The 12,012-nt window shown below is 45.0% G+C and overlaps 1 protein-coding gene across 1 annotated transcript in view; it reads left to right on the top strand.

Moving 5' to 3' along the window:
- Nucleotides 1-1,299: 1,299 nt before the first annotated feature.
- The window catches only part of LOC126538478 (transmembrane protein 117-like), a 165,256-nt gene continuing 154,543 nt past the window's right edge, over nt 1,300-12,012 (top strand). Inside the window, exons 1-2 of the mRNA XM_072288020.1 lie at nt 1,300-1,969; nt 2,151-6,827. The gene's annotated coding sequence lies outside the window, so the exon portion shown is untranslated. The remainder of the gene's footprint in view (nt 1,970-2,150; nt 6,828-12,012) is intronic.

Below are 12,012 nucleotides of genomic sequence, written 5' to 3'. Positions count from 1 at the left end.
ATCGCTCGGTGCTACTCAGTGGTAAGGTACATCACAATGTAATGGAAAACAAGGCGCAGTTTTCTGGCGCGCTTACATACACGGTACACCCACGGCGCAGCACTTCCTTATATATAAGCGTGAGCAGCAAGCGATGTGTTCGAAGACCAGCTCAAAAAAAAAAGCAGGCGCACACCAAGTATGTGCGCCTGCACCAAGCCGCACCGAATCAAGCCAGAGAAAAGGAAAGCAGCGACAAGCGATCGTACAAAAGCGCAGTGCACAATCCAGACGCACACCAATCTGCGCTCGAAAAAGCGACTGTATAAAAGCCTGGTGCAGAAACCAGGCGCACATCAATCTGCGCTCAGAATAGCGCGCGTAAGCACGTAGCGAGCCGCGCCAATCCAATCCAGAAGCCAGAGAAGGGGGGGGGGGGGGGGCAGTAATGTGTGACCAGGGGTAGCACACTCTCAAGTTCAACAAATGGCCACAGAGGGCGAAAAAATCGACCGCGCGCCGCTGCTAACAAAGCCGACGTAGTAGCATCACTTTCGGGATTCGTTCGTTAGTTCCAACATTTCCTGGTAGAGGCGTCGTAATAAGCGCAATTTTATCTTACAAACTTTCTCTTACAATTACCGAAGCATTTTCTTTTACATAAAAACAGGGCAAAATTATCATTGCTAATTAGATATTGTGCTCTCTGTTAGTAAGTTTATTGTTTCTTCGCCATTATAAACGCAAATAGCGTTCAGCATCATCGATCTTTCACGTGACCTCTGGCCTGGATTTAAAATTTTTACCGGTATTTCCGAGTGCACGGCGGCACGGATTCATTCGTTCGTACACTCAAGGCTGCTTTGTTTCTAAAACTAGTTTCTTGCGCTTCGATGTCTCGCGTTATTTAACTTGGGGTGAAGTTACGTGTTTGCAAGCGGACATGTAAGCCCGGCAGTTGGGTTTCGGTCGTGAGCCATTCGGAACAGGTCTGCATCGAAACGGGAGCTGGATTTTGCTGCGGCTGACAACGGCAATAACGGTGAGTCGTTTAACACCGCTGCTTGAATCGTTATATAATATCCGTGTCATTACCTTCCAGGTGGGCACAAGTTAACGAACTAGATCCTGCATTACATATGGGCAGTGAGGATCTCAGTTGCTGTTTCCTAAATAAACCTTTACTTGCGAGGCTGTCGTTTGGTTTACACACACAACCAGGAAAGAAAGAGCGATATCGGAACGCGCGTCTCATTTTTCATGTTATTGTAGCCGTGGTTGTAGGTGACTGAGTAGCCTTATCAATACACATATTAAACATTTTTTTCGAGTCGGCCGGCAACGTCTTTCGTCCACAAAACCGAATAATCCTTTGGTAAAATAAAGTGAAAGTACAGAATTTAATGTATTAAACAGTTGCAAGCATGATAATTCACCCATATTTCGTACTTGTTGGTTCCAAATGTTCTTGCTGTTCAGATTGGTTTACCGTAGGGCATTTATTTTTGCAGTAGTGAAGCGGTGCATCACGTTCGTGCAGAAAAATAATGCATCAGTTCTAATAGCTTCATGACTTTCATGCATTTGCTTGTGGAACTAGCAGTGTGATCACTTCTAGTGCATAAATGAACCCACAAATGTTCTCATTTGTGATCTTAATAGTACTTGCGCTGTTGACATGCATTGTAGTTAGGCAGACATCAATTTTATGGACAATAGCAATATTTATTTAACATGCTGCTTAAGCACCCTAGAACAGACAGTGTACATTTGCATGTGTTCTGTAGTCGCAAATCATTACAACATATATGTCACACCTTTTTGCATTTTAAAACGTTGCTTTTTCAATTTCTGATTCAGTCAAAATTTCTGTTCCAGACATGCAGTAATGAAGACGGCACCAGTATAAAGCAACACACTCCACGCACTAAACAGAAGCTGCTGCCTGCTACAACAAGGTCATTGTGTGGACATTGGCTACTACTACAAGGTAAACAACACATGGTTCAGAAATAAATATGTTTGATATATGCTGTATTGGCTTGCTGTTTGCAGCAGATATGAATGTTTGTTCATATTTATGGTTCAGTATAATTGGTTCGAACATATAAAACACACATAAATTTGGCTAATCTGTGCTGTATCTCATGTGTCACCGTTTTGCTCAACAGAGTCTATGCCAAGCACATCTTGGTCATCACAGGAGCTCCTATCTGCGCCAACAGGAAGGGGCTGGAGCCGAATTTGCAAGGCTTTTACACCAAGAACAAAGAAGCACATGCAGAAGAATATGAATGAGATATCAAGTCTGCAGAGGACTGTGCCAAGACTGAAAAGAGCTTCAGCCACCTTTCCACCAGCACGGACATTTGGTTGAGTCATCCAGGTAACTCAAAAAGGACCTTCTAGAAATTCTTCGTCTTCAGGTGCACCTGCAACATCTGACCAAGCACGGACGACGCTGGCCAAAAGATTGAGTTCCATCAGTTTGCCCTTAATCAGTTTCCTAGCCATGTTAATTCCGTTTGTGCCAAGTGTAATTTTTCTTCTATAAATGCAAGCTTTCTCATTGCCCATTTTTGTTAGAGGTCATTCATCCTCATCCAAATATAAAGGTCAACCGATTCTTCGCTGATACTTAATACCAGTCACTGTCTAGCAGCCTAACATATCTGTAGCAGTATCTTCTAGTGTATGTTGTCATGCGCAATTCCTCTCCTGAAATAGCTGATGCAGCATCGGCATGCATCTTGCATTAACCTATGCACATGTGCTATGCACCATTTTACTTTTCTTGATGTTTTTAGCCTTCAATGCTTGCAGAGCAGAGTGGCTTCTCTCTTGAATGCAAGCTTTCTCATTTTCCATATTCCTAGTCTCGTTGATGATTGCTCCTCTTCCTTGATAGCCTGGGTCTTTGTGCAAGCTACAGTGAAGTGATTGATTGCAGAATCTGGTTTTGCTGCCACACTTGGCTGTGGTAACTGTGTTACGTTTCTCAGATGTGGGGGCCTGGTCAGTTGCATTGGTAAGCAGTCCCTCGAGGTAAGCATTTGCTCCTGCAGTCCGCAAAGCGACATAGACTCCCAGTATACACACACCGTAACTGGTGCGCCCCGTTCGTTCTGGCCTGCTGCAGTAATGGGCAAATTGTGCTTGTGGCTTACCTCGGCCATGATTTGCTCAAAACGGAGACCAGCATATGTGCTCACATGGTTCGAAGTGTATGAAGTTGGTAGCCGTATGGGTGGAAAGGCCCGCAAGAATGGCTGCCGAAGGTGATGCCCACAAAAGCGACTTGTCCACATTGCGACAAAGTGTGAGCCACACATAGCAGCCCCTGAAAGAAAATGAATGTGCACCTTGGAAAGGAGTTAACGCTAAAATGCCGGGTAGTCCATGTCGCTGTGTTGGTTGCGGCAGCAGATGCCTGAGTCACCTGATTGCTTCGCAATGGAAGTTGCTCATCTTCAACGGCAACTGTTGGTTCAAACAGGTGCGAGACTCTGTCCAATCTGTTTGTACCGCAGGTTGTCGCTCGTTACCAGACCACCACATGTGACAAAGGCAAGCATTATGCCGTAAGATGGTTCGTAGCCAATGTATAATGTATTGTCTGAACCTCATGCGGTGACTGATTGCTGTTTAATCTTGCTGTTATGCCACTTGGTTACGGTCACAGTTTTATGTTTTTCGAATATTGCGGCCTGGTCGGTTGCACTGGGAAGCAGCCTCTCGTAGTAAGCATTTGATCTTGCAGTCTGCACAGCGACATAGACTCCCAATTTACGCACACCGTGATTCGTGCTCCCCGTTCACCCTTTCCTGCTGCAGCCATGGGCAAATTGTGCCTCTGGCCTTTCTCGGCCGCGATTAGGCATGAACGGAGACCAGCATAAGTGCTTACATGGTCGGACGTGTATGAAGTTGGGTGGAAAGACCCGCAAAAGTGGCTGATGAAGGTGATGCCCACGAAAGCGACTTGTCCATATTGAGACGATGTGGGACACCAAGTGTGAGCCACACATTAGCGGCCTCCAAAAGAAAAGAAACATGCAGGCTGGAAAGGAGTCAATGCTAAAATTATGGGTAGTCCATGTCGCTGTGCAGGCTGCGGCAACAGATGCCTGCGTCACCCGATTGCTTTGCACTGCAAGTTTGCTCATCTTTAACAGCGACTGTCGCCGCAAACAGGTGTGACACTCTGTCCAATCTGTTTCTGCTGCTGGTTGTTGCTCGTTAGTAGACCACCACGTGCGACGAAGGCAGGCACTACGCCTGTAGGTAGGCAGCTCAATGTACCCTAAGAGACCCGTGTATGTGAATGCTCACTGTTGCCATATGGTTCGTCGCCAATGTATAATGTATTGTCTGAACCTCATGCGGTGACTGATTGCTGTTTAATTTTGCTGTTATGTCACTTGGTTATGGTCGCAGTGTTATGTTTTTAGAATATTGCGGCCTGGTCGGTTGCACTGGGAAGCAGTCTCTCGAAGTAAGCATTCGCTCCTGCAGCCTGCACAGCGACATAGACTCCCAATTTTCATGCACCGTGATTCGTGCTCCCCGTTCGCGCTTTCCTGCTGCAGCAATGGGCATGTTGTGCCTCTGGCCTTTCTCGGCCGCGATTAGGCATGAACGGAGACCAGCATACGTGCTTACATAGTCCGATGCGTATGAAGTTGATAGCCAGATGGTTGGAAAGGCCCGCAAAAGTAGCTGATGGAGGCGATGCCCACGAAAGCGACTTGTCCATAGTGAGACAATGTGAGACAGCAAGTGTGAGCCACACATTAGCGGCCCCCGAAAGAAAAGAAACGTGCAGGTTGGAAAGGAGTGAATGGCTAAAATCTGGGGTAGCCCATGTCGCTGTGTAGGCTGCGGTAGCAGCCTGCGTCTCCCGATTGCTTCGCAATGCAGTTTGGGCATTTTTAACGGCGACTGTCGCTGCAAACAAGTAGCACACTCTGTCCAATATGTTTCCGCTGCTGGTTGTTGTTCGTTAACCTGACCACCATGTGCGACGACGACGGTGAGCCGTTTAGGAGCTCGCGTCAATGATTCCAGCGTATCTCGACATGCAAACTTTATTTCTGCTATTGCACGAGAATGTACACTGCTTGTCTTCTGCCAATAAAGTCGCGCGTTCTGTTCACTCACTTGTGGCTTGTTTGTATGGGCGTCAGTAGAGGCTCTTGGCAATTAGAACGCACCACCTACGCGGCAGCGAAGGCATTGAGGCATGCCGCATAGCCTGCAGGGCAAGCACGGCGCGTACCGGCGTACGCGACCGGTAAAAAACGGCCATGTTGAATTTTGCTCTAAAAAAAAAAAATGTGCACTTCCGCTTCCGGTTTGAGCAACGTCATCTGGCGTCCCCCAAAGTAAGTTCCATGCGCTGCCGCTGCTTATTTTCGAACCACGGCGGAAGGTACAGTTTCCCTTCTCTAAGTTTGTTCTTTATTCTATGGTGTGACACTAAGTTCAGTGTTACCCAAATGGAGTCCCTAAGCCACTCTGCTCCTCCACTACCCCTGCTGCACGGCTGCACTACTCATTTCAAGCACAGCACACCAAACACACTTTCATTGCTGAACAGTGGGCGGTCGACGCAGTCGCATTTACATGACTTGTAGCGAGCAGCACATCTCTCGATGTGCGTTAAGCAAAGTTGGGCACGGCGACGCCACGTCGCGATTTCGCAGAACTTCGACATTTCAATTGCCACCACCGCCGAGTTCTCAAGGAAGTATACGGGTCACACAACGCACATTCTGTACTGCCAGAGCTCACCGAGGCCAAAGCCGCACTGCCGCACCACCACTACTCACAGCTTTCTACAACGAACACACAAGCAACGCAAGCACAATCACATAAGCAACGTTGAACAACGCGTGGTCCGCACGCGCCAGAGAACGAACACGCCACGGCGTCGCTTGGAGCCACACCGCGCCTGACCGAGACTTCTCAAAAATCCCTAAACGATCATGTCCCTAGGCACCTAACATAGAATAAAGTATGGAATAAAGAGCACCTAAGATCAGGTCACGTGAGCGGCGCGGACTGCAATCAATACCAGTGGGCTGCTGCTTATCACACGTCAGTTAGGTCTCAAAACCTTTATTAAAGGTTCTGAGACCAGGCTTTAGTAACGTAAGTTAAAAAAATTATCTATGTTTGACGGATATTATGTGTACATTTATAGATCAAATAAGATTGATGTGTCCCCTTTGGAACGGGATGGTGGGTTGCGCCACCAAGCCCTTGCTATTATACTGCTTAATGTCCTACCTAGGTTAAACAATAAAAAAAACACTATGAATTTTCACAACCAAATTTTCTGGTCCCCTATTGCGAATATATTGAGTCGGGTTGAACGCCCCTAGCAGAAAAAATACAAAAAAAAGTATGCGACGAACACAGTAACTCCACTTACGCGCTTATGCTAGAACGCGCCGTGGTTGATTTTTTGCCCTCTGTGGCGATCGCTAGAACTTGAGAATGTACGGGGCCGGTAGCAGTACGGGGGTGGTTTCACTAGGCTGTTTGGTGTTTTACTGTACGCAAACTATTGTTTGTTGTGCGTTGTGCCCTGTGTTTTAGTGTTTTCTCACATTACGTGCGCTGCTAAGGTTGTCTCATGGATACAAGTGTTATTAATCTTTTAGCGGCATCATTACTAGTTGATGGTGTGCTTTGACCTCATGAACTTTCGCGCACAGGCGGCACAGGCAAAGTTTAGAATGCGGCCGAAATGTTCGAAGACGTCATGTTAGGTTCGGAGGGCATGCTTACCCACATAGCAGGGACGCCATGCCGGCAAAAGCACCATTCATGGGCGATGCGATGTAAGTTCACTCATTTGGTAACATCAACAGTGCCTGCTTTTAGCACGTACAATAAACAAATGGGCCTACATGTGTAGGTTCTACCTTATCTACTTTGCAAGGCGCGTAAGGACATCGTATAATTAGAAGGTGCCGTCGATAACCTGTTAACTGTTTGGAGCTGCACATGTTACAGTATATAATTTTCGCCCACGTATTTGGCAGTTAGAGTTCTGCATCTTTACTGCACTGTAGTGCTCATAAGTATCATTACTACCGCGTGCAACCGTGTGAAGCTATCTCAGTGTCCGTTCGGCTTCTTGAGGAAACTGCCGCGTGTGAAGAAACGTAAATTACTATGCCGTGCTACGTTGTCGAGGTTGTACACACACGATTTAAGTCAGCGTTAAGTTCATCCAGCTACTGTTGATCATGACACGAAGTATAGTGCTGCTGTGCGTCTGAAAAACCATTCGAAACAGCTTTAATATATATACGTCATCTAGGTGCAACTATAGTTTGTGTATGAGAAGATCGGCGTATGAATTTACGGTTGCGTACACGCATCCTCGTGTGGAGTAATGCAGAAACGTATGACCTTGTTCGTTTTCGGTATTTTGAAAAGAGCATCTATAGAAAATTTTGACTCCAAATGCTGTTGTATATTGTGCAGTCGATCCACAGACACAAAAGCACTTGCCGAGGGCCCAGTATTGGTACTTGCTTGACATGAATAAGTGCAAACACGCGCACAACACACAGTGGCGCAGAAAGGAAACAAACACTTGCCCTCTGGCTTATTTTTTTTCTTTTGCTTGTACTGTATGCACATACTATGTCGGGGTATAGAGAGTTCTAATACTGCACTACTACCACAAGCTTAAATCAAAGTTGGTACCCACTCCAATAATCTCCCTGTATGCTCAATTGCACACTGACTGACGTCGCGCTGCACTTTGTGTACACTAGGCCTGTTCCAGGCAAATCAAATGTCAACACACAATGCCTAATACAGCAAGATATTCTGCTTAACTAAAAAATTGCAGATGTTTACATCTACATGCAACCGAAACAGTTCTACCGCAGCCTTGCACAGCAGACTCTCTTGGCCATTTAGCCGAGGCTCTGTGCTGACAGAGCAGGTGTAATCGCAAAGGTGACTGCAGCCTTGTAATTTCTCAGTGTGTGAATATATTTCGTTAAGACTCCTGCAGAAGTGTGCAAGTGGTGGAGGCTTCACAGGTATGCTTTTCCTGTGTGATTTGAGGCCCGTTTTTTGACGCCCAGAAGAATTGTGTGGAGTAAAGTTCCATGCTGGTGACTTATTCTAGGACAATCACTTTAGGCGATACTATCACCTCAGCCATCAGGAGCATGCTGATCGACTGATTGCAGCACTATGTCATGCGAAGGCGATAGTATCGCCAAACGTGATCATTTCATGTCATTTTATTACTTTATTCGGGGTATAACATAAGGGGTATTACATAAGGAGAATATGTCCCCTGATCACCTTCCGCAGCAGTCTCCATGAAAAAATTTATTTGGTGTGTTTTAGTTGGATGGATCATGATTCATTGAGGTGGCCTGTTTAACTTTTTCCTGCGACAGCAGTTGAGTGCTCAAAATTGAGTTTGCCTTGCCCCTCCATTCTGTTACTCTAATGACAACAGCCTTTGTCATCATCAATGACCCACAGTGATGATTTCTGTCGTCATCAAGCCACCTCGACATTTCCAGCATTGTCATTGTCACAGTGTGAAGAAAAAGAAAACTTCCCGTACGGTTCAGCACTGGTATTTAAACCCATGCCAGTGAAGCCATGGGCACTTTGGAGCCTAGCGCGCTAACCACTGAACTACCAAGGAACAACAGTGCTGGGGCAATTAGTGCAAGGCATCATGCTGCACACACACTTTGACAGCAGTGATGACTGTGCATGTATTTTGGAAGCCAGAGTGAGTAGTACTGTAGTAGAGGATGATTGCATTATGTGCATTGCACAGGAATTGTTCTTGACATGGCAGTGATGTGTTCGTCTGCAATTCTCCATTCTCCATTATCATGCTCATGAAAGCAGTGGCAGCAGCATAAAGGAGGCATACATGAAAATGATGATAACCCTCACACACGGTACGCACCCACAAGGAGGATGCGCTGAGAATAAAGTGGTTGGTGAACGGTACCATCTAAAGCACTGACAGCATCAATGCCAGCAGTGACCACATAGCGACAACAACACACTGTTTACACAGTAGCTCACATGATTTACAGCCACCATGTTCCCTGTATAGCAACACTGCAAATGCACATAGAAAATGAAACCGCTGAAATCTCATAGGAGACTCCGCATTTTTTCGCTCAGGACATCAGTTGCAGTAGAATTATGGGCCTCAGAGTTGTCCAGGAATGAACCTTAAGCTGGGTCACTGAGTCTAAAAAAGCCTGCTGCCTTAAACACAGCAACTGCATCTTCTCCGCGGCCTAAATATTTATCTACAAGAAAACTGGATTTAAAAATTACGTAAGCAGATGAAGTTTGAAAGTTATCTCATATGACATGGTCACGTTGTCCTACTGAACAATGAAAACAAAAAATTGTTACAGTATTACACAGAACAAAGGAAATAAACATGATTGTACAAAGATTACCTGAATCAAATATATTTAAATAGTGAAATGTAGAACTGCCTCAAAGAATAATGAAACATAAGTCTTCTGCCACACACCTGCGAACAAAAGGTTGCATAAAGCTATGCATTTTAACCGAATAAATGTAGCTGCCAGAGAGTGGTAAAGTCTGTCCATGTGTGTAATTCCAAGTAAACAACATGCTTTGACTGTGCCATACAAATAGGAAGTTGCGTACATCACAAAGAACCAGAAAACTTCTTTATCTAATCTACACTATTCTTTCTTTACTATCGCATAATTATATTGCTGCTTAAATATTATCATACCTATTTCTCTTTTTCGAATTCTTACTTTAAATTAATAACTTTTGGTACGGCTGCACCCGCCCCTCCCCCCCTTGAAAGCACATTATAAGTGCAGTGTTCTGCTTCAGTACCCCGTAGTGGGTGAACTTGCATATTTCATGAAGAAGCCAACAATGGAAAATGAGATGATGGTCTTCACTGTGAGAGTATGCTGCTGTCACAGTAAATGAATTCAAGGCCGAAGGAATTGCTCAAGCCTGCTGTCTTTCTTTCTTTCTTGTTTTTCTTTCGTAGTTGGCTGCTCCAAATTTCTGCAGCCACGAGAAATGCGTCCGTTAACGAGCTGTTGTATCAGTCAAAAGCAGCTGGAAAATGCCACGGACCAGCCCCCAATTTTCTCACTTGAGCTCAGCATGACTGGCTGCCTTCAAAGTTATTCCCGAAAAAAAAAAAAAAAGAAATGGAGGACAGGCTTTTAAGTGCCAAGCTTCCACAACAGCCACCCTCGAAAGAACTAGGAAGGAAAAAAGCAGAGTGAGGTGTATTAACAGTGGTACTGCTTTTTCTTCTGGACATTCCAAGCTCAAGGTAGTAATGCAATTCATCAAAATTGAGAGCTGGGCGAGTTGGTGTGGTTCCATCTTAATGAAAAAGTGCACGAAAAAGACATAGATGAGAAAGAAAGAAACATTTCTCTTTCTTGTCTACATCTTTTTCGCACACTTTTTCATAAAGCAGTAATGTAGTTTGTGGGGGAAAAGCTTTCATTATCTGTGGGGCATTATAGACATGCCAGTTCACATAACTGTGAAAAAGTTTAATTTCTGCTTGTGGTAATGTGCCAAAAATCACATTTCAGATGTTCTATATAGTTGGTGCCAACCTTTAAGAATACAGTGGCAAATTCGCCGCCAACAAACTCAAAGCAAGTTAGCATAGGTGCACCAGACAATTCTGTTTGTTCATTTCTGTAACATGTCAACATTTCTCCGGAACTTCAGTTATATGTATTAGAGTGCACAGGTACGGAGGGTAGTGCAAATTTATGGACACGGCTTGTGCTGAGCTCTTAGGGTTGCAATAAAAAAAAAAGCACTACAGTTGCTTGTGCCTCAAAAGCATGCAAAGCATTTTTTGCCTCCTACTGGGCACATCGCAGTAGGTAGATTCTTTTCTCGGCACACTTGTGGCATCTTCAATGACAAAGTCGCAACGTAAAAGCTGGTAGGCTTTGAACTAGGTTCTCCCCGCACAATAGCCCATTGCTCTACCCATTAGGCCGAAGATGCGTGCACTGTACTAGACATAACCTTATTACACCCAGCAAGCTGTCCAAGTTGGTGACTGAACATATCCGTAGGGGTGGGCAGCCCACCCCTGTGAACATGTTATTGCACCCCTTCGCACATGCCAGCTAGCACTTGAAGACAAGCGGTAGGTGGCCTTCCCATGGTTCCCTTATGGCAGCTTTGAGACACGATATGACCTTGTACCGTCCTTGGGATTGACTCAGTTCACCTAGTTCACCTTAGGATGACTCCAGATCATAACAAGACAGGATGTGGTATTTCTTCGCTGGAATACAATAAATCAGTCGTCAAGCCATGCATCAACGTTGCCGTTGTTGTGCTGCCACCTTGCCATTGCCATTACACATACATCGTCTTACATGGACATGTGGTGCCATCTGATAGCACTTTGCAGAACCCCAAACTGTGCTATGCCAGTTTTATTTCATTACTTTAAGTACCACTTAAAAAGTGGGTGTTACAGAAGGGGTGGGATATACAAAGAATGAAGAAAATATTGCAACAGTCATGAAATGCATAAGTGGTCAGTTACAGCAGTTATAAAGGATGGTGGGCAGGTTATTCCAGTTACGTACAGGGCAGGGCCACTCCTGCCAGCAGCTGCTTTGCATAACTGTGATTCTCAAAGTGTTTGTAGTACACATAAATTTATTTATTTCATAATCCTGTTGGCTGCATGATATGAAAGCGAATTTGTGGCATTGTGGCGGAAAGTTCATCTTAACCAGTAAAATCCAGATACGAGCTGAGCACCTAAACAGTCTAAAATGTGTTGCATTCAAGCTAGTTTAGCATTGCAATTTGATTGGCATGTGACAGTGTCAACCGACACAGTTCACTTTCGTTAACTTTTTCAGGATGAAGTTACGTACTATAGTTAGACTGCATTACTGTGAAAAAAGTTTGACGGTGCTGATTTGGACTCCATTGGATCAGACGGCACAGACAACATTGGCA

The sequence above is a fragment of the Dermacentor andersoni genome, chromosome 4, assembly GCF_023375885.2.
Source record: "Dermacentor andersoni chromosome 4, qqDerAnde1_hic_scaffold, whole genome shotgun sequence".
In the NCBI taxonomy this organism is placed as follows: domain Eukaryota; kingdom Metazoa; phylum Arthropoda; class Arachnida; order Ixodida; family Ixodidae; genus Dermacentor; species Dermacentor andersoni.
Note: the sequence above shows the minus strand (reverse complement) of the source record. Positions and strands in the feature narration are given on the sequence as shown.